Raw genomic sequence first — 26,093 nt, forward strand, 5'->3', positions numbered from 1 at the left:
AGCAAACTCTCTTGACTTTTTCCTACTCTACTGATTCTCACCTTTACCTGCTTGTTGTTTTCAGTAGAGATACCCAGATAAGCAGGTACCTGATTTCATTTTTTATCCCAAGTGCGTGTCATGGTATCAGACATAAATGCTCAATAATTGTTTTCTTTGCTAAATTGATGGATGAATTATTTTACAGATTTAAAAGTTTCAAACCATAACTAAATATTAATCAGGACAGAATGTTATTTAGTATCTCATTTGATTTTTTTTTTTATCCAGGCTTTTTTTTTTTTTTCAACGTTTATTTATTTTTGGGACAGAGAGAGACAGAACATGAACGGGGGAGGGTCAGAGAGAGAGGGAGACACAGAATCGGAAACAGGTTCCAGGCTCTGAGCCGTCAGCCCAGAGCCCGACGCGGGGCTCGAACTCACGGACCGCGAGATCGTGACCTGGCTGAAGTCGGACGCTTAACCGACTGCGCCACCCAGGCGCCCCCAGGCTTTTTTTTTTTTTATAGCTTCCCAAACTCACTTTCACTTAAAAAACAAACAAAAGAAACAGCTTATTTTATTCAAATTTCCCCAAATGCATACTCAATATATTGTTTCTAAATGTATATCACCCTTTATATAATGGTTTTATTATTTCGTCTTTATTTTTATAGTTTTTTCATCTTGTCTTTATACAGTTCTTCAGCAGAAGCCAGAGTCCTATGTTGCCTAGTTAGGAGCCTCTGACCTACTATTCTGATTAAGTTTCTTCTCAATATTTTTGACCAACATCTGCCTTCTAAATGAAAGGCTTTTGGTCATTTCAATCACTCAGTGATAGGGTGAGACTACATCGTTACCCATAACCATATGACCTAATTTAGAATCAGTCTCGGCATCCAAACTTGCATTTCTAATCAAATTTACAATCCGCCTTTGAGCTTCTTCTGGAGTCGCGGTCAGTTTGCCTGTCAACATGTTAATGCCGATACACTAGTGGATGTGAAAAAAAGTCTTAAATACGAAGAGATGAGCATTTTCAATGAAATCCTCAAGACAGGCCACCAAGAAGTCATTCACAAGTACTGAGTCACATTCCCTCAGCTTTTTCTGAGCCCCATCAAAGTTGTAGTTAACATATAAGCATTCAACAAATTCTGTAATTGGGTCTGTGTCTGTATATGTGTAAGACTCCTGCTGAATGACTTTAATCAGATCTTTTAGCACCTGCTGGCATTTTTGAACATTTTTGTTTGTTGTGACAACTGTAGTCAAATATGTGGACAAATGGTCTGAATTGCATTAAGATAGTGTGACTAGTAAAGGAAGAGATCGATCATGTTATCACACCTTTTGGGGTGGTCAAAGGCAACACATAAAGACCAGTGGATGAGCCATGTTCATTACTGAGGAGACCAAAATTAAGATCTCACAAAATTATCAATCATCTCTTTTAAGCATGTAAGACTTTCCATAGCTGCATCCCAATTCTGCATTAAGATTTCAGAGGCCAGTTTTCTGCCCAAAGCATTTCTGTGTTTGCTGGAACCAATACTCTAAAGAAGTAAAGATGTTCTGCTGCTCCAGAGTAATTCCCACATGCATTTGGAATTCTGCATATTTAGAATGTATCTAAATATTCTCGCCATGCTTGTCCATCAGTTGGTCAAGCAGCATTTGACCATCTCTGGTTGATGGCATTTGCCTTGTAGTTTCTGGATCTTCCAACATCTTCAAAATCGGTTTAATTTCTCCCTGAAGCTGTTTCAGCTGTGCTACAACTGTGGTCCTTTTCTTCTGTCAAAGCATGTGGAATATCATCAGAAGAAAGATTTTTGTATACATCCATAGCAAAGTCTGTCATGTTGGTAACATTAAGAAGATCCTATTTCCTTTGTAATAATTCTTTTTCATTATTTATCTCTCCCATGGACAGAAACTTGAGCAACAGAAAGACTAGATGTGGATCCAAAAAGTGTGCAATGCAAGTAGTCAAGTTGTACTCTGCCCTCTTGCCAAGGAAAAAGCCACTTTCACTTTTAATACACCCAGAGCATTAAATATATTTTCTTTGCCTTCATGAGAAGTTTCTTCTGTCAGCTTCCATGACGCACCACTCACCTCATTTTTCTTCTGTCAAATGACTTCATTCATTCATTTATTCATGTTTATTGGGGATCAGCTATGCGTCTTCTACTTTTTATGTTATCAAGATTCTACTTTTATCAGGATTCAGTAGCTTTATACTTGGTTAAAATTGTTTCCAGAATCTGACCCTACATTATTGCTCAGTCTGTTTTCAAAATTGTACGATTTTGTTGCGTGTATGTGTGTGTGTGTGTGTGTGTGTGTGTGTGTGTATGTGTACCTCTGGATATACTCCAGGTCAGAATTGAGTGAGTCAAAAGTTGTTATGCAAAAGACATTTGAAACCAAAAGAATGTCCTTTGGTCACCGTCTTGGTCAAACTCGTAAGAAATCCACATGGTTTTCTTTTGTCTCCACTGGCTAAAATCAGAGGAAATCCCTGTACATTTTTTTTTTCATTTAAATCTAGGCCAGTTCAATTAAACAACAATCAAGGCTTTCTTGAGTGTCAAGAGGGGGTTGCAACATTGAAGGGAAGGGAATAGCTATTGCCATAGGATATGAGCTTGTGAAGATGTGTGCAACCTTACAGGTGCTGACAGCCTTCCTGTGGAACCAAGAGGGGTGCTTGCCTGAGAGAGGAGCCAGCCTAAAGAGAAGACCCCATGAGAGGTAGGGAAAAGCAGGCTGACTTCTGATGTCATTCTTCAAACTTCTGGATCCAATTTTGTTCCCAAACCAGTTCTTTTTATTACTCATGAAAACCAACAACCATTCTTTTTACATCTTTTCTTTAAATCAGTTGGGCGTTTAAATTTTGTTTCATTTTTTTTTTTTGTCATTTGAAGCCAGTAGAATAAAGATAAGATTCATAAAATTCTGGGTGTAGGGGCTCCTGGGTGGCTCAGTCAGTTAAGCGTATGACTTCAGCCCAGGTCATGATCTCACAGTTCGTGAGTTCAAGCCCCATGTCAGGCTCTGTGCTGACAGCTCAGAGCCAAGAGCCTGTTTCAGATTCTGTGTCTCCCTCTCTCTCTGCCCCTTCCGTGCTCACGCTTTGTCTATCTCTCTCTCTCAAAAATAAACATTGAAAAATTTTAAAAAAATAAATTACTTTCTCCAAAGTCTATACTTGAAATATTGACCCAGTACTCAGATTTATTCTGTAAGAAAGAAATCCTCTTTTTGCAAGGACTGTTCATATGTTGGGTCACTCATATTTTGGACTCTCTGCCCAAATTTGCAATTATTTCCATTCCAGTAGGTCCCAGAGAAGTACAAATAATGAGACTGGTGAGGAAGGAAGTATTTTCAAAATTCAGTATTATTCTGAATAATGATGTTGTCAGGAGAGTGATATAAATGATCACAAATATGTGGAACCAAATAAGGCTAGCTCTCCATATATAAATTTATGGTAGAAACAGATTTCTAACCATTTCCTCAGAGTTCTTTCATAAGGTGGATTAGATAGAATGTTTACCACATGACTTTTTCATGGTTTCACTGGTAAGGAAGATTTTCAGCCGTCAAGTTATGGTGTCATGTAAAAAATTTACTCAACGAAGTCTTCTTGTGGAAATCTCAAGCAAAATAGTCTTTACTGAGGAACTGTTTGAGTGCTACTTCCTGTTGAAATGGAGTTCCGTGGAAAGCATGCATTTCGAGGTCCACCATTGAGGCCAAACTTCAAGGTGTATTTTGTTCATCTTTTCTAGGCATCTGACGTCTGCACAAATATTAAGCTTTTATCCTTAGAATGCTTTTTCAGGTCATTTCCAGGAAGACCTGATCTGCTATATTACTGCAGATGGCTGTCTCTAATACACCAATAGTTATTAAAGGCTCAAATCATGGGTTCTTAGATTTCCTCCACATTTTTTCCTTTTTTTATTTGTAAAAGGCTTCTATAGGAATTACTGTACATGCACAAAAAGGCCCCATTTAGAAAATAGTTTGTGAATCCCCATTCTGTACAGTAATGGTCCATATAACTGTATTAAGTCAGCACCTTTAATAGGGAGAGTGCCTTTTTAGTTTGTGAGAAATCTGCCCCTGCTGAGATTTGAACCAGGTACCCTTGGATCTAAAAGCATGTGCTTTACTCTTTAGATAAAGTGAAATCTTCTTAAAAGTGGGGGGAGGGGGAGAGAGATGGGAGTTCTCTTTGACTTTGGAGCCATTTCTTTGACAATTTTATTTTTCTTTCTGAGTTACTTTCTCAGTCTCTTCCCTCCATCCTTTGTTTTATCTGTTCTGGGGTCTTTTTTTTTTTTTTTTTTGATCATTTGGCTGGTGTTGACCTTTAAAAATATGAATATGACCCTCTGAATCTAAGACCCACATTTAATATCTAATGAAAGCAATGTTGTTAAACCAAATAATCTTATACATGCCGGGTCCTAGACTTGGGCTACAGAATCTCTAATATTCTCCCACCTCTAAGAATTCGTGAGTGTAAGTTATTTGTGTCAAGTTAAAAGTGGAAACTTTTTTTTCCCCTGTGGAAGAAAAATGATCATGTGGTCCTTTGAATTTGCTACTTTCTGTGTATTGCCTGATGGTGGTCATTTTACCAACAAGGCTTCTGGAATCCTCTTCTTACAAATATATTTTAGTAATAAAAGAAAAGTTTGATTTTCTATATTTCCTAAGTGTCATTATATATGCAACTAGCCAAAGTCTAGTGTCATGTAACATTCCTTCATCCCTTGCAAATCTCATCATATTCAATAAGGTTTAATGAGAGCATTATAGATACTTGTGAGCTCTGAGAAGATGAGCTTGTTTTATTCTCAAAACAAAATTGTGTTCCAAGTGCTTTTTAAAGTAAAATAGAGTGTGGGGATTTCTAATAAACAGATCAGATGGGATAATAGGCTGTAATAAAGTAACCGAAGTGATGTTTCCTCTTCCTTTGTCATAGCAGAGTTCCACTTAGATTACCATAGCCACAGGAAACCAAGGTTTAGATTCTTAGTTGCCATTGTTGCATCATTAAACACTTCTTAAATGCTCACAAAATGCCAGGTGCTTTATGGAACATATAAAGACTAGGTCTTGCATAGTTTATTCAAGGATGACATTGGACACATTGTAATTACTCCCACCGGAGCCATATGTATAACAAAAAAGGATTTGGGTACAAGAAAGAAAATTTAGCAAGGCATATTTTCTTTTTGTTGCCATGCCAGCCCTAACTGCTCACTCATAACTCTCTGAGGTCAAACTGGCAACAATCCAGATCTGGGTTTGGTAATTTATTCAAGGTCAGAATATGGTAAAATTTGTTATTTAATAGGATCTTCGAAAAAAACAGTGAAACTTGGGTCGATTCTTTCTTGGATAGTCAACTGCAGTCCAGCCCTAAATTCTTGGAGTCACCCTGTATTTGTCCTAGAATAAAGTCCCAAGCAATAGCTAGGACCTTGATGTTCAAAGTTGACCCAAAATCAGGCTGAGCCCATTGGAAAGTTTTGTATTAGAGATTAGTACCAGTTCTAGTACACTAGATTGGGAGACAAAATATAAAAAGAAATGTTGTTTAATTACCCAGAGTCTCTTTAGTGTCAGACCCAGTTGACTGCACAACACATATAAGAATGACAAATGGTCAGAGAAGTGCTTGCAATATAAAAATCACTCAATGAATATTTGTGAAAGAAAGGAATTTCTAAGAATTGTGGTAAGAAAATATCAGTCATGATCCCTTGCCACAAGAAAATGAAATTAAAGTTTGTAAACCAATTAGATTGGTAATTGTGAGGTGCGGGATCTGAATTTCTAGTTTTCCGACCTCACCTTTTACATGCTATTAAATGTCAAAAATAATTTTTCTTTCAGGGTCAACATGGACATCATTAAGTTTTAGGGGCAATAAGAAGGTTTCACTTAACACCACCCCCCGCCCCCCACCACCAAGTGATTTCTTCCCTCTCAACTGTTTTCTAAAAGCAAAAAAAAAAAAAAAAAAAAAAGGAGCGAGTTCACAATTTCAGTAATAAAAGGTTTCAATGCTTTATTTCACTAATTGGAAAAGTTAGGATGAAAAGGTTTGCCAGAAAGGTTTCTTTCTTGTTTCTCTGGGACCTGGATATTAGAAAGTAGGAGGGCACTGGATACCTAAAGGAAATAAAATAAATATCATGGAAATGTTTTAAGACTATAGAAAGGAAACATTAAATTTTACACTTCTTGCTTCTACTTGAAAAAGAAGATGTGAAAGTTGTGTATGGCTATTTCAAACAATCATGAGCACACCAGTTAAGAATTTTGTCATTTTTTATATGAGTGCATTTGCCTGTTTTGTAGCATATCAAGGAGCACAATTTTCTCCAGGCAGGGGTTACTATTTCCCCAAATATGACTAATGTGATCAATACCTTTTTTGTCCCCCACCTTAAATTCTTTATTAAGGAAGCATAATTATCAGTAAACGTGGTCTATGGAAAGATATGGAGATGTGAAATTGCACTTAAAGGTGTATGAATGATTGCCTTCCACTGTATATTCCTTTGATTAATCGGCCTGTCATCTCCTGCAGCGTAACTAGCACCTTGAAAGAGGGAGGATCCACAGGGTGCAGCCAGAATTCAACTCTGCCTTCCTTCTCCCTACTCCTTCCACTCCCTTCCATCCTCACCTTAATCTTTCAAACCTCTTCTCCAGCCTTGTTCTTCTCTGCTCCTTGGATGAAATTTCAAGCAAGTACCATTACTTTCCCTGGACATCCTTAGGTAGTAAGTCCTCTAGTCAGTTTCGGTAAAACCAAGGACTCACAGGCATTATGAAAAGGTCCCATTCATGGTAACATTAAATATGACATGAATTTCACATAAAGTCAAAGTTCTTTCTCCTTGCCAGCTTGGTATTGCTTTAGGCATCGGGCAAGAAGAGGAAGAACATGGCCGGCTCCGTCTTTGTTACTTATCCCTAACACCTCCCTCCTGTATCTGCTCCTCTTGCTAGCTGAGGTTTCTAATCCTTCTTACAGATGGAGTGAGGAAAAGGAGAAGCTAGACATAGTAAAGATCTTATTTGACAATATTAACTTAATCCAACGATGTTGTTCTTAGGAAGGACACCCTAGATTCCTAATTCTGATTCTCCCAGAGCGTAATTTTATGGATTATTTCGAGAATACCTTGTTGAGATGCTCTGGTTGCAATGATCTCATATGGTGAGGTTTCCATTTGGCTAGCTGCTAACAACTGCCATCCTCAGAGCGTGGGCGGTCCATGGCACACAGACTCTCACTGAAGAGGCTCTGCTGTCATGCCAGGCATCTCACTTGGGAAAGTCCTTTTCAGGCTGGCTTGAGTCTGACTCCCTTTCACATGGTCCACATTTGGCCCATGGGAAACTTGTGCCTTCGTTTCTGCCAAATGAAGACGGAAATTGCCATTTCTCTCAATGTCATCATGTGTCTTTGCTCACCAGCTGCACAGATATTTCCAGTCATAGGCTTTAGCTTTTTACTTTCCCATGTGCAGGTCAAATGCCATCTGATACAAGAAGACACATTGTTAGCTCTATGGAAGTGGTCCCTTCTATCCCGATCCCTTCTTTATGGGCAAGGGAAAATTCAATAATTTTCCCCAGAGAAATTCTTTCTCCAGAAACAGTCATTTTTCTTGGCCTCTCCAACCTGTAAATATCCTCAAGGACAGTGTTAAATTCAGAATTAGAAGATGGGTTCTTCACCACCTTCTTTTGTAGGTCTTGCGTGGTCTAGTCCCCCATTCTGGAGTTCTCAGCATGCATAATGTTTATTCTCTACTTTTGGGGTCTCAGCTAAAGCTGAGAAAGAAAGATTTTTACTTTAACATCATTTTCTGATGGTTGGTAATTAACTTGCCCTTCTTTTCTTACTGGAGACATCCATCTACTACAAAACTGTAGCTCCTGCCTCTCTGAGCTTAGAAACATCTAGGGGAAAGGACAAGGCCAATTAGGTGAGGAAATGTTACCAAATATACTCCACCTCCATTTATTCATATTTACAGATGAAGACTCTCCTCCATTGAGATGATATTAAACCACATTGTTTGTTCTTCATCCAATTTCACATAAATTCATAGACAAAGACCATGCCCATCTCCAGCCCTGGGTTTCTGTGTCTGATCTTTGCCCAGGCAGAGGTCATGCCTTGTGTCTGGCCTAAGTGTGAGTACACAATACACAACAGTATATTGCCCTATATTCTTAATCTCTAACTAAACCATATACTGTGGGACAGTAGTGGTGCCTCACTTCTCCTTTTGGTTAATTTAACCCAATTGGAACTTTGCTTGTTATCTCTTCTGCTTCCACCAGGGAACATTAGTTGTACAATAATTAATTGCTACAAATTCATACTTTAATCCATTCAACAATCCTTTAATTTCATTTCTGAGGAATATTAGTGACTTATAGATAAATAAAAAGAAACAACACAACTACAAAAATTTAATGTAGTATATAACCTATAGAGTGTTTTTAATATATTCAAGGGAAAATGCTGTGAATATTAAAAGGAAAGAGATTCACTTTAGTTGAGAGTGGTGAGACCCTAGGGAGGACTTCTGAGAAGGAATTTTATTTCATTGGGGCCTTGAAAATAAAGCAGCAGATTGCAATGGATGTGTTATGCAGGATTGAGAAAACAGCATGGATACAGTTAAAATATTGGGGCTTGTTTTCAGTAAAATCTTCTCATTGTATGTCATATACAAAGGGAAAAATCTAAAAAGGAAGACTTCTGCCAGACTTGGGAGAACCATAAATGTCAACGTCAGAGAGACTGGACTTTATTCAATCAGGAGAGTGTATGAAGGATGGTGTTGAAATTTCTGAGGAAGAGAATTAATTGGGGCAGTCATTTAACAAGGTTAAATTGGTAGCAGAAAAAAAAAACCTAATAAGTAGAACGCCTGGAAATGGAAAACAGAAAGTGAACATGAATTTATGACAAGGATCTAATCAAGAAGCAATGGATTCATGAATGAGGGAGTATGGTGGGAAGGAACGAGGGAATATGGGAGCTCTGTCCGTGGTAGAATGAACAAGACCTGACTACTGACTGGACGTGAGATTAGAAAAGAAGAGTAGTCAGTATGACTTCAGGGTTTATAGTATGACCTATAGTAATCAGTATGACTTCAGGGCTTAATTGCCAGAGGTGAAATTAAGGAAAATTCAGGAGAAAACCTTCCAGTACAAGAAACAGTTGATAACAGGGGCACCTGGCTGGCTCATTCAGAAGAAGAGAATGCGACTCTTGATCTCGGGGTTGTGGGTCTGAGCCCCATGTTTTGTTTTGTTTTGTTTTGTTAATTTTAGTTGGTAGCGTACAGTGCAGTGTAGGTTTCAGGAGTAGAATTCTGTGATTCATCCCTTTACATACAACACTCAGTGCTTATCACAACAAGTGCCCTCCTTAATGCCAATCACCCAGTTAGCCCATCCCTTGCCCACCTCTCTCCATCAACGCTCAGTTTGTTCTCTATCATTAAGAATCTTTTGTGGTTTGGGGTGCCTGGGTGGCTCAGTCAGTTGGGCGTCCGACTTCGGCTCAGATCATGATCTCACGGTCCGTGAGTTCGAGCCCCGCGTCGGGCTCTGTGCTGACAGCTCAGAGCCTGGAGCCTGCTTCAGATTCTGTGTTTCCCTCTCTCTCTGACCCTCTCCCATTCATGCTCTCTCTCTCTCTGTCTCAAAAATAAATAAACATTAAAAAAAATTTTTTTTAAAAAGAATCTTTTGTGGTTTGTTTCCCTCTCTTTTCTTTCCCCCCTCCTTCCCATATGTTCCTCTGTTTTGTTTCTTACGTTCCACATAGGAGTGAAATCATATGGTGTCTTTCTCTGACTGACTTATTTCACTTAGCATACTATCTTCTAGCTCCATCCACATTGTTGCAAATAGCAAGATTTCATTCTTTTTGATGGCTGAATAAAACTCCATCTTTTTTTAATCCATTCATTAGTTGATGGCTATTTGTTGAGCCCCATGTTGGGTGTAGAGATTACTTAAAAAAAGAACTGATGACATAAAGTCAAGTGTTATATGACTTTCAGAGAGCAGAGCAATCAGATGTTGGAATAGTTGAAGAAAGACTTCATTGGAAGCTTTGAAAATTGAACAAGAATTCCTAGTGAAAATGTGAGATAAAATGAAGAAGTGCATGAAGGACTCTGGCTCCTTCCAATTTGTCATTAGGTTTTCTAATGAAAATGTGTTACAACAGATTATTCTGTCCTTTAGATAGTACCCAAGTTGATCAAGGATAGAAATAATAGATTTAGATTCACTTAAGATGATATTTAAGGTAGCTCAGTCTTGGAAGGAACAGACTTCTTTTAATCTCATTTTTTTCTTCTTCAATTTATTTTTTTCTTCTTCAATTTATTTTTTAAGTTAACAAACAGTAAGTTTCACTATTTTTGGTGAACAGTTCTAAGAGTATTGAAAAATCCAGAAAGTCAGGTAGCCACCACTAAAATCAATATATAGAATGTTTTCATTCATCCCAAAATATGTTCTCTTGCTGTCCCTTTGTAGCCAGCCCCTTCCCCTACATTTAACCCTTTTGCCACCACAGATCTGTTCTCTTTCCCTACAGTTTTTCCTTTTCCAGAAAGTTGTTGTAGGGAACACAATTTTAAGACGGCATTTAACCCTGACCATAACAACTCCCATAATTATGCTACATGATATGGGTGGGTCTAACATAATCACATAGGTTCTTGAAAAGCAGAGAATTTTTGTCAGCTGATAACAGAAAAGGAATCAGAGATTTGAAGCAGAGATTTGAAGCCTCCTCTGATAAAGATGGCCATATGGACAGAACCTGAACATGGCCGCTAGAAGTTGAAAGCAATCCCTGATGGACAGGCAGCAGGGAAATAAGCACCTGAGTACTACAATCATTAGGACTTGAATTCTGCCAACAATTTGAATGAGCTTGGAAGTTGCTTCTTCCCTTGAACCTCTAGGTAAGAGCCCAGCCCAACTGATACCTTGAGTATCAGCCTGATCTGACTGCTGATATACAGAAGCGTGACCAAATAAAGGGAGGCTGTTTTAAGCTGCTGAGTTTGTGGTAATTTGTTATGCAGAGATAGAAACTTAATTGTCATATAAATGAAATAATAGAAGGTGTAGCCTTTTACAACTGGCTTCTTTCACTCAACATGTTGCATTTGAGATTCATTCATTTTGTTATAGGGATCACTGAGTTCCACTGAATGGATTATCTCAATTTGTTTATCCATTTGCAACCTGGAGGACATTCGGGTTGCTTCTAGTTTTTGAGGATCTGAGAAAGTTTGCTCCAATCATTAGCACACAGGTTTTGTGTGAAAATATGTTTTCGTTTCTCTTGTGTAGCTATCTATGAATGGGATCTCTGCATTGCATCATAAATATATGTTAAAATTTTTAGCAACAAACTTTTCTGAAATGGTTGTTCCATTTGCCTTTCAACCAGCAATATGTAGGAGTCCCAGTAGGTATTGAGGTATTTAGCCATGCCAATAGGTGTATAGGAATATATCATTTTGAATGTGATTTTAAATACTTTTACCACAAACATTAGAGGTTCTGCACAAATTATCATTTTAATAAAATTGTGATGCAAATATAATAAGGTCTTAGCATCTTCAGTGGTAAGTCACATTCTGAAAATATGTTATCGGTAAAGACCAAAGTTTTTCAGATAGTAGTTTTCCACTAAGATACAAGGGAAGTGACTTGACCTGAGATTATCAACATTTAGCGATAATCAGCTACTGACTATGTTCCAGGCATGATGCTAGGTGCTAGAGATAAAAGATGAGTAATACATGCCCCGCCCTCAAGAAGCCCATGCTATCTGAGGAAACAGACACATAATGTGTAATTATAATATAGTCTAGTAGTTGTCATGATTCATGTATTATTAGGTCAGTCCTACTAGGTCACAGGTGAGGGAGCAGTGAATTTCACTTGAGGAAGCAGGCTAGTGAGGCGATAAAATTGGACTGTAGGTATACAATGCCTGAGACTGAAGACTTACTAGTAGTCAATATTAGCAGTGAAGATTTACATGATTTACATGAAGATTTACAGTTGTGTGCAATCGGAGTCACTTTGAACAAAGTTTAAGAATTGAGAGATGTTTTCTCTCAAATTCTTTCAGATTTTTGGAATCTTCCCAAATAACTGTGTTGGATGTATAATTAAGGATACTATATAACATGATTTTGTGGATTCCCACAGAAGAGATTCTCATTCTCACAGATGCATGTTCATCTGGGCAAGTATGAAAAAATTCAGTGCTTTGGATTTTTGTTTGAGGGTCACCAATAAACATATTAAACAGGATTTGTTGGCGGAATCTTTCTCACTTTGATGTTGTCTTTGTTTTGAAGTTAGTCAATCATTTATGCAGTGTGTGTTTGTGTGTGTGTGTGTGTGTGTGTGTGTGTGTGTGTATCAGTAAAACAGTTAGATGGGAATCATTAGAAATAAGGCTTCACGAAGGCCAACCAGGCCAACCATGTGCTTGTAAGTGGCTACCTCTGCTAGTGATACGATCTTTGAATTTCATATTCAAGATTAATTTATCTAGCGGTGCTTGGGTGACTCAGTCAGTTGAGCAACTGACTCTTGATTTCAGCTCAGGTCATGATCCCAGTGTCATGAGATTGAGCTCCGCATCTGCTAGGCGTGGAGCTTGCTTAAGATTTTCCCTCTCTCTCTCTCTCTCTCTCTCTGTCTTTCTCTGTCTCTCTCTCTGCTCTTCTCCCTACTTGCACGTATTCTCTCTCTCTAAAATAAAAACTAAAAAAGAATTAAAAAAGAATAATTTACCTGTATTGTAACATGGATAGTACAGTGTATGTTAAAGGCAATAAAAGGGGCATTTGTAGTTCTGTTTTTCTAGTACAGCCAGTATCTCCCATATCCACGGCCGAAGCCCATGTGGCAGGACTATACGTGCGAAGATAAACTGAGAGGAAACAAACTGGTGTCAAACAAATTAGGGATTGCACATAATTGAGTAAATGTAGGGTTAATGATCCAATCATCGTAAAATCGTTGTAAAAAACATTTCTCACACACGACGCCTGAGTTCTAACGAAACCATTTGGACACTGTGAGTTTTATTTGATTTTACATTTCAGAAGAGTTTTCACTGAGGTAACATTTACTTTTGAGGTATGTAATCTAGGCCCAGCAGGTTGTAATGCTAGAGCCTTTGATGTTCGCCAAGTTTGTTTATGAACTGTGTCAGAGAAGGCAATCCAATATCTTCCACAAAAATTCGGAAACAAACACAGGTCCTCTTTTTCTATTCTATTCATAATAGTGTCCTTACTGCCCGAATGCGACCACAGATCTGTTAGAAATGGAAACAAAATTGTCTCTGTGCACCAGAGAGAATGTGATTGGTGATATCAAAAGCCGGTGCATTTTAGATGATTGTAAAATGTGCTGTTACGGGTGCCATAGCCTCAAGCATCGCTAAAGCTGCCCGAAGCAACACATAGGCACCGAGTCTACAGAATATGAGTGATTTGTGCGCATCATCATATTTTGAAAACATTAAATATGTTTTCCTTTGTTTGTGTTTGACTTTTTGCAACCTGTCAGCTTGAGCTAGGGTTTGTGAGGGCTACTGAGACACCATGTTGCAGATTTTGAGAGCTCTGCCTTTGATGGCTTGTAATAAACCACATAGGATATTCCCATTGGGGGGAAAGAAGTTGTAAACTGTCAGGGATATTACAATTTACATGATTTGGAGCTTGGGGATCTCTTGTTTAGATTTTTAACTCCAGCTAATCACAGATTTTTCTGTTTTGAAAACAGCGATTTGAATGTAAACCAACTCAAAAAAGCACAATAAGACAATTTCAACAAGCTAATTAATTTCCTTAAAAAAGAAAGAAATTTCACATGTTCTGAATTTTTTTTTTTTTTTGGAGGATGGCTCCAGAACATAAACTTCATTTACGGAATCATTCAAAACCAGTTCTACTGGTAAACAAACATAAGGTAGAACTCAAGTGCCTGTGTCTAAGGATGACATCTAGCCAGGTAGCACTGTGAAAATATATTAACACTCATTCAGAAGAAGCAATTAGGAAGTGTCAGATAAAAACGCTAAAAATAAAAATAAATTAAAAGAAACACTTTTACACAGACGGGAAAAGGATTTTCATTTTCATAAAACTATTAATTTAGAATTTTAAATGAAATATTTATCATCTCTCTTATGTTCAAAGCAGACAGAATAATAGCAGATCTCAAGCTTTGTTTAATTTGTTTTTCCTTCCAAACAAAAATATTCTCCTTGACTTTTCTACAAATGCCACCATCTTGTCGGAATTATTTTCAAAGGGAGATGTATGGTAAATAAACCAGATGCATAATCCATTTGGTATCTTGTAAAAGTAAATGTTACCTGTCTATAAATAAATACTCCTTGAATTTATGTTAACAGAAGTAGAAATGTTTACTTGTGGACGTTTAAAAAGAATATCTATTGATCTAATTTCAAAAAATCTTTGGGGGCACTTAGGTAGCTCAGTAGGTGAAGCGTCCAACTTCGGCTCAGGTCGTGATCTCAGGGTTCCTGAGTTCAAGCCCTGCATTGGGTTCTGTGATGACAATGCAGAGCCTGCTTGGGATTCCTTCTCTTTCCCTCTCTCTCTCTGCCACATCCCCGAGTGCACTAGTGTGTGTATTCTCTCTCTCAAAATAAATTAATAAACTTAAAAAAATGCCTATAAAAATATTTGTACATGTCTTTTGTTCAATTTAGGAACAGGCTATATTGTGTTTAAATGAAGTGTTAGCCATCACTGTTGAGATGGGAAACCTTTTACTACTCATTAGTTTAACAAGTATTTTCAAGGACCAGAGTCAACCATTTTCCCCATCCCACTGTTACTTTTCCATTGAGCGCCGCCATCATTTCTCACCCGAGACATTGCAGTAGGCTCTCAGTAGATCTCCCTGATTCTGCCCTTGTATTAGTGATCTCATGGCTCTTTTCTGTGTCAAATCTCCCGGTCATTTCCCATTGCACTAAGAGTAAAAGCCAAAGCCCTTGATTGGCCTCCAAGACTCTAAATTATCTGTTCCCATCTTCTACCCCCACTTTTCCTCTCTGATTGCATCTCCCACCTCTTTCCCTCCTGGCTCATGCTGTTTCAGACGCTTAACAAATTAAACCATTCCCAGAGAACTCCAGGTGCACTTCTGCTTCAGGATATTTGCCATTGCTGTTTCCTCTGCTTAGAAAGCTCTTCCCAGCTATCTACAAGACTCACTCTCTTGCTTCCTTCACGTTTTGACTCAAATGTCACTTTCTCAGTGAGGACTTCCTTGCCCATCCTGATAGTGGCACCTTCGCACTCCCCACAAATGTACACATCCTATCTGTCTTGCTCTGCTTGATTATTTATCTTCTTTAACGCTTAACCACTATCTAATAGACTATCTATTTTACTTATTAATCTTATGTATTGTGGGTGTCTCTCACTAGAATATAAAATTCATGAGGGCAATTACCATTGCTTTATTTATTTATTTATTTATTTATCCCTAGCATCTGGAACAGTTCCTGACACAAAATACGATACTCTGGGCAGGACGTATTGCAAGTGTTAGGGTCCAAGAAGTGATAAGTTCTGCTCTCATGACAAGAACTTTCTAATAAGAAAAACGGATAATAAACAGGTAAATTAGATAGCATCAGATTAGGTATAGGTGCTACAAAGAATAAATATTGCCATTAAACAGCAAGGCTTTATTTCTCAAATGTGGTTAGTCGGCATGTGGCTTTTAAAGAACATAAGATAGTTACTTACTATATACCTGGGGACACTAATATGATGCAACACATAATATGAAGCATTCACTAATATGAAGCAACACATAATAAAAGATGGCACTTCAGTAAGGAGATACAAACTACAATGTGAATCATAATAATCAGCACTGGTGAACGTGGAGGAGTGATGACTGGAAACCGTCTGGGCAAAGTGAGAATGAGCACTGTATGCAAAAAGAATAAGGAAGATTGATGACTGGGGTTTTGTAGTATGGAGAGGGGAGCTCGGGATGTAGAACGCTTGCTTTGAAGGCTGGACAAATGAGGTTAGGACCCATCTGCTGGAAACCACGGGAGCCATGCTTGATTCTTCCATTTTCTTTCGTTTTTCTTTCATTACCTTCAGTTTATCAACAAGGCATGTGAACTCTGCCTCCAAAAAATAGCCTGAAGCATCCACCATTCCAGCTACTACCTTACCCAGTTCACACCATTTTCTTGCCAGGACTATGAGAATTCAAACCATTCTCTCTGTTTCCACTCTTTGATCCTCTGCATTCCATTTTCCATGCAAGGTGTGTTCAAAACATTTCAGTAACTTCATTTTGAACTTAGAATGAAATTCAAACTCCTTACCATGTTCTAGAAGACCTGTGTAATCTAACATGACCACCTATCTTGTGCAAGAACTCCTCAGTCTCTCCATGCTCCAGTCATGTCTTCTTTATGTTCCTCATTTTCTAGATAGTATGTGGGGTTGATAGGCTTTAGGACCTTAGCTTTTGGTATGCTTAAATATTTTTCGCTGTCTTCACATAGCTTTCTCCTTCTCATTATGTGAGATTTACCTTAAATATGAAGTCCGTATGGAAGAACTCCCTGACCATCTTATCTAAGGGGTGCCTGTGTGGCTAGGTCAGTTGAGCGTCCGACTTGGACTGAAGTCATGATCTCACAGGTCATGGGTTCAGGCCTGTGTCGGGCTCTGTGCTGACAGCTCGAGCCTGGAGCCTGCTTCAGATTCTGTGTTTCCCTCTCTCTCTCTCTCTCTCTGTCCTTTCCCTGCTCGAGCTCTCTCTCTCTCTCTCAAAATAAATAAAAATTTTAAAAAATTTAAAAAAATATATCACCCCTTGCGTGTCTGGGGGGCTCAGTTGGTTAACTGACTGACTTGGCTCAGGTCATAATCTCACAGTTCATGAGTTCAAGCCCGCATCTGACTTGCTGTCAGTGCAGAGCCTGCTTCAGATCCTCTTTCTCCCTCTGTCTCTGCTCCTCTCCCACTTGCACTCACTCTCTTGCTCTCTCAAAATAAATAAACATTTAAAAAATAAAATAAAATAAAAAATATCACCCCTATCATTCTCTGTAACATTACTCATTTGCATTTTCTCCTTCATTTTTAATCATTATGTGAAATACTTTATGTATTTGTTTACCTATTTATTATTTGTCTACTTCTACCAGGATGTAAGCTCTGTGAGAACACAGATTCTGTTTGTCTTGTTCCTCACCGTGTTTCTCGAGCCTAAAAACCATTTTTGTAAGCATTCCTGAGATGTAGAAGGTAGAAAATAAGTTCAATTGAATGAATGAAAATAATTAACCATTGAAACCTTTTAATCTATTTATATGAAATGGAAAAAAAAGTGTATCAGAGCAGCCTAGCAAGAAGATCCTGAGTATCAGGACTGAAAATAAAGAGGGATTGACAGCTATGAGCTATTTCATAAAAGAAATCAATGGGGGCCCCTCACTGACAGCAGTCAGAGAATTGCAGTGAAATCAAAGGAGGATATATCAAAGATGATTCGTTCTGTAATCATCAGCGAATGAGTCAAAAATAATTTTTAGAAAGAGTCCAATGGCTAGATTATATAGTTAACACAGGATATTAATAATTAGCAAAGGGTGCTCTATGGTTGGGGAGAATTCTGTGTACAAATTTGTTCTTTTGTCGTTATCCTGGCATAGTTTTGCAATATTATTGTAGCTCTCATTATTGTGCATTTATTTGCAATTGTGGGCCCATAATGAGGTGTGAACTACTCCCCTGGAGTAAATCAGGCACTTTTGGAAAGTTCTCATCACATCTTTGAAGCCATCAGGGTGCTATTGGGTAAGCTGCTACACCCCTTGGCCCCACCCCATTTCCCCACACATGCTTTTCTCAGGATACTCTAGCCTCAAGGAAAACTCTTAATGAGGCTTGCCACTGTATTTCTCTTTCTTAGCTCCTTTCTATGAGAATACATTTTAGCCATAACATTTCCCTACCTCTGTTTTATCTGGAATAGTTTGGAGAATTGACTGATCAATATACCTCACAACAACGTTTCATTCTTAAAAATTGTTAAGACCCCCAAAGAACTTTTGTTTATATAGGTTTTATCTATCACTACTCACCAGATTAGAAATGGGAACTGTATGCCTGCAAGAAAATGAGAATGGAAAATTAAATAATATTGCCATTAAAACAGTATTTCTCGAAAATAGTTTTGACCTCTTAGGCTCCTTGAAGGGAGGTTGAAACCCTGAGGTCCCCAGACTGCACTGGAGAGCCACTAGTATATAATAAGTAGCCTTTATATAGATCTAGCTATCTGTCATCTTTCTTACATGAGATAAAATCTTATACTCACAAAAGGACAGATTTTAGAGCTATTATTAATAACTCTCAATAAAAACTTTTTAGGTTTTGAAAAAAACTGACATCTTTCATTGACTTCTGAAGTTTTCCACAATTCTAGGTTTGTGATCTATGGATGACAGTTTTATTTTTAAGAATCACATCTAAGGCCCATTTTGTTTAGTTCAAAACATGAAATAATTTGGCATATTTACCAGCAAAAATTTATAATTTTTTTTTTTTTTTTTTTGCTGAGAGCACCATACTTTATGCTCTATTTTCAGAATCAAGTTGTATATTATGGTAAACCAAAAATGCCAACTTACGACTTCTTCATAAATACAAAATAGCATTGTTAATGCCAAATGCAAAATTGAGAATTCAGGGGCTCCTTGGTGGCACATTCATTTGAGCGTTTGACTTCAGCTCAGGACATGATCTCACGGTTCATGGGTTTGAGCCCCGAGTCGGGTCTGTACTGACAGATCAGACCCTGGAGCCTGCTTGGGATTTTGTGTCTCCCACTCACTCTCCCCCTCCCCCATTTGCACTTTGTCTCTATCTCTGTTTCTCTCTCTCTCTCTCAAAAATAAGTAAACATAACTTTTTTTTAAATTGAGAATTCAATCAATTCAATTGAATATTTTTTAGAGGAAGTTTGAGGGCAAGAAGGACTAATTCTTTTAAGTTATAATATCTAAAAATTTTGTGGTGTTTTTTAGTTTACAATGCTCTCTTCACAATCATCATGTCTTTTAGTGTCTGCAACAATTCTGTGAGACTATGCGTTATTTTCTGTATCTTTGTTTTGCACAAGAAAAAAAAAAGAAAAAGGTTTTGGGAGTGATTAATTTTCTATGGCTGCTGTAAGAAAATACCACAGACGTGGTCACTTAAAACAACACAGATGTATTATTTTACAGTTCTGCATTTTAGAAATCTATTGTCATTGGATTAAAATCAAGGTATCAGCACGGCTGCATTCTTTCCTGGAGGCTCTAGAGGAGAATCCATTTTCTTGCTTTTTCCAGCTTCTTGAGATTTTACACATTTTTTTAATTTCATGGCTTCTTTCCTCCATCTTTAAAACCAGCAACATGGGGCCAGTCCTTCACATACTGCCATCTCTCTCGGTTTGTCTTCTGATTCCCTTTTCAACTTTTAAAGACCCTTATGATGACACTGCACCCATCTGAATAATCCAGGATAGTCTTCCCACTTTAAGGTCATTTGATTAGCAAACTTAATTCCACTTGCAACTTAGTTCTCCTTTGCCATGTGTCCTCATATTTTCATAAATTCCAAGGGTTAGGACATAGACATCTTTGGGGTAAGGGATCTTGTTCTGCCTATCACTTGGCCATTTACCAAGCTCACCAAGCTAGGAAGGGTGAGATTTGGACTCACATCTGGCCCGCTGACTTTCTTGTTCTTACAGGGCAAACTGTTCTTGCTCTTGAAAGTCTTACCATGAAGGACAGCGGAACTGCGGAAGAAGGATTGATGGTAGAGAGAATTGGAGTATGAAATCTGAAGCCATCGTGAGGAATTTGGGGCCTTTAAGAGGAGGTTGTATGTTGAAGGAAGAGTCGTTTTCTGAAGGAGACAAGAAATTAAACTTTCTTCATTTTTTCTCTATGCTTAAGAGTTTTGTCTTTACTGGTCTATACTCTTCATCTTCCTTTTATTTCCTTCAGTCATCATTACACGGAGATGACATATAGCCACAATGTTGTCATGGTTTTATTTTTAAAAATATTTTTATATTCTTATTTTTAAATACATTGTTATAATACCTCTTGTTAACTTATATTTTCTTATTTTTTTAATTAAAAAAAAGTCTAAAACCAATTCTGCTCTAATTCTGTAACCCAATGTCTGCGTTAGATAAGTAAAATTCTGTTTTCGGGTGTGAAAATGATTTTTATTTCTGTGAGTTGGCGAATTTTGATAGTAAAAAAGACCCAGCTATTACCTCCTTCTTTTATTTGATACAAATATATTACCTTGGAAATAAGGCACATTAAGCTAAATGATTGGGTCTGAATCTACCTCATCAATGAGTTATATGAGACACAGGGCAAATACATTTTGATAAAGGCAAGAAGACAAATGAAAAGACACAGGCCCTCAGACCATGAAAATAGTGATGATCCTGGGAGACAACATAAGTACTTTGACAGTGGACAATTTCAGAAAATTACATAATCTGTCTGTGGCATGGTTTCCTCATCCATAAAGTTGGGATTATGATACTGTCCTATTTTAAATGTTATGAAAATTAAATGAGTTAATTTAGATAAAGTGCTCAGAACCTTACTTAGAGTTTTACATATATTAAATTTTCTTTTTCTTTTTCTTTTTTCTTTTTTTTTTTTAGGGAGAGAGCGAGTGAGCAGGGGAGAGGGGCAGATGGAGAGAGGGAGAGAATCTCAATACGCCCCATGCTCAACACATAGCCTGAGACAGGGCTTGATCCCATGACCCTGGGACCATGACCTGAGCCAAAATGAAGAGTTGGAGGCTCGAGCAACTGAGTGAGTCAATTTACTTAAATTTGCCCTTAAACTTACTTATTTTAACGTGTGCAACTATTATCATTATTTTTGCTATTTTTATTAGAGATACAGCCCTAGAAGAGAGTAAAAGGGTGAAAAGTAAAATGTTAAAAGAAAAACCACTCTTTGCCTAATTCACAATTTTCTCTATCATTGAGCCGGGTCAGACATTGAGACTCAAGATTTCTGTACTTTGTTAACATGAGACAAACCCCTTCTAAATTGTTTCTACTTTCTGTAGAGAAACATGCCTATAAATATATAGATCTCTAACCTAAATTTAAAAAGCTTTCTTTGGAACCTTGGGCCTCCTATAATCACTGTTTTCCTCCTTCTAACTTTTGAGGCCAAAAAGCTCCATCCAGGGGATGGCTCTTACTTGCTTTGTGTCCTTGCCATGTATTCTCTTCTCAGTCTCCTAAAATCTAGCTTTGAAGGCCACCACATCAATATCAGTTATTTCATCACCATCAAACCCTTCTCAAAATGGTGCTGCATTCAGAAATATTGACAGAACGAAAGCAATCCACAAAGAGGTAGGTTAGACCCTCTCAAGTTACTCAACCCAACTGGATCCTCAATATCCTTTTCTCTAAAATGGAAATAATCAAAAATAAACATCACTCACTTTAGTACCTATCACATAGTCTCTGTCAGTGAGTGGCTTTTATTGTATAGGTCACTTGATTGAAATAAGGGAATTGCAAAAGGCATGAAAATTAGTACGCTCATTTTGTACACCAGATTTGGAAAATGGTCAAGAATTGTGTAGTTCGATTTTTTTAAATGTTTATTTATTTATTTTTGAGGGTGGGGAGGGGCAGAGAGAGAAAGAGAGAGAATCCCAAGCAGGCTCCTCATGGTCAGCAAAAAGCCCGATGTGGGGCTCGAACTCACACATTGTGAAATCATGACCTGAGATGAAATCAGGAGTCAGAAGCTTAACCAAGTGAGCCAGCCGGGTGCCCCAAGAATTTTGTGGGTTTAAAGGGGCAGGTGAGGTTAAATGGAAATTGTATCTGCTATTGTCACTTGCTGACAGACGGAAATACAAAATAAACGATATCATTGATCACGACGTACATATCGCAGAAATTTTGTGAGTAATTTTGGTAATGATTATAGTATTAATTTTTGAAGTATCCGTACTAAAACTGAAGTCCTAGCTCTAATAATGTCGCTCGAGTTCTCCTTAAGTTGCTGTGTTAACACTTGCTGAAAAGATGAAAAACTTTGGAAAGCTGTTTAGCTGTAATAAAAAATACACTTTGAAAAGGATCTAGAATTCCCATAATACTCTGTGCTCTTAATTTAAGAGAGGGTACTTGGGGTAGTTTTACAGAAAGTGTCAAGTAAAAGAAGGCACTTTTTGATTCGTATACGTCCTATAACTGGGAAAAAATAATCTTTAAAAACAGGAGGGAAAAGAATATGTGACATGAAATGGCTGCAAGATTTTACAAAAAGCCAGGCCAGGTGTCTCTAAGCCCCATTGGCTAGAAATTTATGCAAATCAAAAACACAACCTTTATGTTTATTCCCATGGGAAAGTCCATCTTAAATCATGTGTACATTGAATGATGTGAGGTCTTCAGAAACACATCCCTTTCACAATATTAGACCACCCTGCATCTTTAAGTTCAAGTCTGGATTCAGTCCACTGCGCTGGTGGAGTGTTTAGACAATTTGTTTCAATAAATACTCCTTGTAAAGCTTGCATTTATAAACGGATGACTTATTTTTAAAACTACCTCTGATACGTCTTTCTAAATGAACAAAGAAACGTATCCTGCAGTGAAGAATCACATTTCCCCCTCTGCGAGCTCAGGGATGGTCTTCGGCTCTGTTCTCCTTGTCGAGCTGCAGGAAATTCCCTTACCTGTCGTTCACACGTCTGGCCTGTGTTAGAGAAGCGGTTTTGGCAGAATCCAACGGCTTGTCTGATACTTCTCAGGTATATATACGTGACAGGTCAGGGCCTTGATGTCCAGCTCAGCTGTGACACTTGTGAGGCCAGGGACACTTCTTGTTTTCTAATAGAGGCTGCTAAGGGACTCCTTCTGCCCCCATCAATTCTCATGCTCTTGACCCCTAGAGACCTCTACCGGAGGTAGCAAACTCTATTTAGTGCTTCCTAGAGACACTGGGGATTTGAAAACATGCCCATGACACTACTGTCCACTTGTCTGTGGTCCTTAGCATTGTGTGGCTGCTCTGGGAATCCTCTGTTCACGGTGCCCAGAGTTAGCAGGGGTGGGGGCTCTGGGGACAGCCGAACAGGCACCCTCTGAAGTCACAGAGCCCATCAGAACCTGTACATGGCTAATTCACTCTGTCAGTGTATTTACTGATGAGGTCACTGCTCTGCCTAACATACTTCTCGTCACTACGTTTGCAACAGTGACACAAAAACAACAAACAAAATAAAACAAGAAAAACCAGCCTGGACCATAATCTGCTCCTACTTTAAAAAAGAGCTACTACAACTCTTGAAAATTTGAAATGATGACTATTCCAAATGGAAGATATTTCTGCCAAATGCTACATACAGATAGAGTGTGTGAGAGAAAGGTTTTCTCAAATTGCACAGTCTGTATGCACAGTCTATATGTCCTTTTCTCAAGGCTGCCTATCTAACTGTTTAAATAAATGCTGGCTGGAGAGCTTATATGAATAAGAGCTTTATTATCTAAGCTGCTTATTTTACAAAGTCCATCTCTTCCATCAATCATATACCTTCTCCCCTGTTCTCCAACTCCTGCCGCCAGGATTGTGAATCACATTTACAGACAGAAAACTGTAACAGTTGTGGCATGCTTATTTCTACATTTCGGTTTATCAGATTCATTTGAATCTACAAGTGAATGAAAACTATAGAAATGTGAAAAAACTTTTCTCTGTATGAATTTATACACACTCTTAGAATTATACGTGTCTTCCTTATAACAACAAAGAAGCTATTTTCCCCCATATAATGCACAGAATATTTTAAGTTTACCGATTTATCTATTTTGAGAAAGAGAGACCGCCTGCACGAGTCAGCGTGAGGTGGGGTAGGGCAGAGAGAGAGAGGGAGAGAGAGAATTCCAAGCAGGCCCTGTTTAACCGATTGAGCCACCCAGGCGGCCCCACAGAATAGTTTTTAAAACTGAAAGATTGGGGCACCTGGGTGGCTCAGTCGGTTGAGCGTCTGACTTCGGCTCAGGTCATGATCTCGCGGTCCGTGAGTTCGAGCCCCGCGTCGGGCTCTGTGCTGACAGCTCGGAGCCTGGAGCCTGCTTCGGATTCTGTGTCTCCCTCTCTCTCTGACCCTCTCCCGTTCATGCTCTGTCTCTCTCTGTCTCAAAAATAAATAAACATTAAAAAAAATAAAAATAAATAAAAAAAACTGAAAGAGAACTTACTTTGTCCTACGAAACTTCTAAATAAGAACTGATTTATGACAACAACAGCTTAATGTCCTTCATATTATGAGTGATATTTAAATATGTAAAAAACCTTAAGGGCATGGGTGTCAGTTGAACAGAGGGGGTAGTGACCAGTTGGAATTGTCCCTTATAAATAACTGTGATACAAGCTCTGATACAGGATACTAGCTGCTCCTTATTGTGATTTACATGGCTTCTCTTTTCCTAGATGACAAACACAGAAAAGAAAGAGAATGACAGATAGTTTTTGCTTTTCCATCTACTCCCTGTTGGACAAAATGGGTTAGCTGTAAATTGGGACCTGCAATGCAACTGGAAAGATTCTTAAAGAATATCAATTTTAAATTAAATCAGCCAAGAAATGTTTCTTCAACTTCTTCCAGTGTATGAGACATCATTTATAAGTTATTGTGCTGGTGAGAACACAGTGACATACAAGACCAAGCCTGAAAAGTGCAAAATTGCACCAAGGAAGTACTTTGTCCATAGAAATTCAGATTGTGACAGCCAGATATACTGGCTCAGTGTCCACCACCTGGATGAGTACCCCATTTTTTTCCCCCGAAGGAGCAAATAACCGTGTTGATCATCTACAGTCTGTCAGGCACCGGCCAGGGGCATTTGACATACCTCACATTAACACTGCATCTTCTGTGAGTTTAGTTTCTAACATTACTTTGTAGAGCCAAATATCAAAATTATTCCTGGAAATCTCTTACAATAACATCACCATGGAGATGGAAACTCCATCTCTTAATAAATCCAGAACCAACGCTCTTTTTTTTTTTTCCATCAGCTTTGGGACAGGATGTTCTTTCTTGCTTTAATTCATAGATTGAATAGTTAGCTTGCACCGAAACAGAAATGCTTATCTTAAAGCACTATAAAAATAACTCAAGATGGTAAGATGCTTACACCACAAGAGATGGATAGGACCTGAGACCAACTGAAGGAAGTGTGGATTCACACCTCTCAGCTAACGCTCACTCACACTGTCACATGAGTTCTTTGAATACATAAGTAGGTGGAATCTCCTACATTTTTTTGCAAGTGCCTTTTCTCTTTCTTTTCCGTCCCACTTTTGAGACCCAAGAGTGCAAATTTGAATTTGTATTACCGCTAAGTGAATGTGTATATCCTGTTACTCTACTGTATCCATAAGATGTGCAACAATCCTGAAAGGTAGGGTAATTATTCTCATTTAAAAGATAAAACATTGAGGGGAGCCTAGGTGGTTCAGTCAGTTAAGCATCTTCATTTTGACTCAGGTCATGATCTCACGGTTCTTATGATCAAGTCCCATGTTGGGTTCTTGGGAGGGGAGGCTGCTTGGGATTCTCTCTCTCCCTGTCTCTCTGCCCCTCCTTACTTGCTCATACAAGCACAGGCTCTCTCTCTCTCTCTCTCTCTCTCTCTCTCTCTCTCTCAAACTTAATAAAAAAAAGATAAAACACTGAGGCTAGGAGAGGTTAAATGACACACTGCAGATCTTGCAGCTGGAAGAGCTGAGTTTGAAGGAACATTGCTCCGAAGGCACTATGTTCTCACCAATGCGGTGCGCAGAAACTTTGGAGCTAGTACTGTGCTACTGTGTTATTTACA

At 38.3% G+C, this 26,093-nt stretch overlaps 1 pseudogene; it reads right to left on the bottom strand.

The window, feature by feature from the left end:
- Positions 1-686: 686 nt before the first annotated feature.
- The window catches only part of LOC124527143 (eukaryotic translation initiation factor 3 subunit E-like), a 47,512-nt pseudogene continuing 22,105 nt past the window's right edge, over positions 687-26,093 (bottom strand).

The sequence above is a fragment of the Lynx rufus genome, unplaced genomic scaffold, assembly GCF_022079265.1.
Source record: "Lynx rufus isolate CCGP_SWC_20201006 ecotype Redwood Valley unplaced genomic scaffold, mLynRuf1.p SCAF_5, whole genome shotgun sequence".
Classification (NCBI taxonomy): Eukaryota; Metazoa; Chordata; class Mammalia; order Carnivora; family Felidae; genus Lynx; species Lynx rufus.